Source organism: Aplysia californica, unplaced genomic scaffold (assembly GCF_000002075.1).
Source record: "Aplysia californica isolate F4 #8 unplaced genomic scaffold, AplCal3.0 scaffold00968, whole genome shotgun sequence".
Classification (NCBI taxonomy): domain Eukaryota; kingdom Metazoa; phylum Mollusca; class Gastropoda; order Aplysiida; family Aplysiidae; genus Aplysia; species Aplysia californica.
This window is the reverse complement of record NW_004798238.1, coordinates 270,234-272,482: the sequence shown is the minus strand read 5'-3', so window position 1 is coordinate 272,482 and position 2,249 is coordinate 270,234.

The window sequence follows — 2,249 nt, the reverse complement described above, 5'->3', positions numbered from 1 at the left end:
CGAATAGCGAAACGTAGGCTATAATTCTTTCCTCTTTTTTTTCCCACGGAAGCCCCCCCCCCCACCCCCACCCCCAAAAAAAAAGCCACAAAAAAACAACCACCAACAAACAACACCAAAAACACCAACAACAAACAACACCAAAACAAAACAAAACACCCCCCCCCAAAAAACAAAAACAAAAACAAACAAACAAAGCAAAACAAAACACCCCCCCCCCAAAAAAAAACAACCAACAACCAAGGGCGCCCGTTTTTTTTTAGGGCCAAATAATGACTAAATGCGCCTTCTCGGGGAGGCAATAATACCTTGATCTTATTTTTATAACGTAATGATAATAGATAACAAGAAGAAAAATTCAGTCGTTGCCAGAAACATAGGAAAACTTGTCGATTAAGTATTTCACAGAAGAATAAGTGTGTGTGAGCTGTGTACCCTAGTATGAATGTGGGTATCCGTGCTTATGTGTGTGTTTGTGTGTGTGTGTGTGTGTGTGTGTGTGTGTGTGTGTGTTTCAAAGCTTATGCTGTGTGTCCATGTGTGTGTGTGTGTGTGTGTGTGTGTGTGTGTGTGTGTGTGTGTGTGTGTGTGTGTGCACGCGTATGTCTTGGGGCGCACAGGCACGTGTGTATGTGTGTGTGTGTGTTTGTGTTTGTGTGTGTGTATGTGTCCGTGTGTGTGTGTATGTGTGTATGTGTGTGTGCGTGTGCATAATATGCATGTGTGTGCGTGTGCGTATGCGTGAGTGCACCTATGTGTGGGTGTGCGTGCGTGTGCGTACGTATGTGCGCCCGCGCGCCCAATGCGTGCTAGCATGCATTCCTATTGGGCAAAGTGGGACAGCACAGCGAAGGTATAATCTTTTGAGCTGTGGGCCCCTGTCTTACTATTATGGTTACAAGCTCAACACATTGGCTCAATGTTGACATTGCTTGATCGCATAACCTCATGACCTGCCAGTACCCGGGGTATTGGCGAAGACCTCCGCTTTGCACACTTCGCTCTCGAGAAGCCATAAGCAGTCATTTGCCTTTGTACTTACGTTCTTTTATCAGCATTAGTGATCTGGAGGAGTGGGTATACTGCGGATATTGTCAATCCCAATCTGTGAATGCCCTCTGAACAGAGTAACGCGTCGCAATATTAGAATACAAATGCAAGAGACTATTTCTGTAATAATTTATTTGTCAGGAAACTTTGTGGTCAGGTTCACTATTTGCCTTACAAAACTGACTGAGATTTGTCAGGGGGGCGCTCCGTTTAATTCAGCTAGTAACGTGCTTAGAAAGGAACCGAATGACCCCGGTCCAATCACTATCCAGACATTCGTAAATCTGGGTATCTTTCAATAGGTTTCAAGGCTTTCTGCCAACCTTGCTCGGTCTTATCTGAGATGGGTGTTAACTCAAAGGTCCTGTTTCTGAAATACCCTTACCAAAGACTTTGCCCTTGCAGCGTTGAGAGAGTTTGTTATATTATTATTGTCCGGTGCCCATTGGAGGACCGATCGGTTCGGTTTGGTTCGGTTTCTGACGGCGTCCGTGCACACTATTAATAGACCAACTGTCCAAACCAATCGTCCGGTGCGCGGCCTTGAAAAACAAACGTGTTTGTTATTGAAGGTTATCATCGGTTTTGTCCGATTCGTCAGTTTTGCCTCTCCCTTGGAGACTAGCCCCAAACAAACAAAACAAACAAAACCGAACCGAACCAATGATCCCAATGTGCACCGTCTATAATATGCACATGAATCCATGTGATCAGGGCTCTCAAACTCACAGTACTTGCGGCTCGCTGGGGTTAGAGCTGCTATGGTGAGTCTGGATGGCGTCAAATATTGCTCCCAAAAGAGCGTTTCAAGTTTATTAAAAAGTTGAATTTTTATCAAAATAGCAATTTATGATAATTCATGAAATGTTTTTCAAACATACGCTTCTCTTACCTACTCCTTGCTGTAAGAGACCTGGCAGCAATTCCTCTTACATAGCTTAGACAGCGCTCTCTCTCTCTCTCTCTCTCTCTCTCTCTCTCTCTCTCTCTCTCTCTCTCTCACACACACACACACACACACACACACACACACACACACGTGCATACACACATACACACGTACATATATACACATATACGCACATACTCACATACACATGCACTCACACGTACATACACATATATACACATACACACACATGCACACATACGCATACACTCACACACACACACACACACACACACACACACACACACAA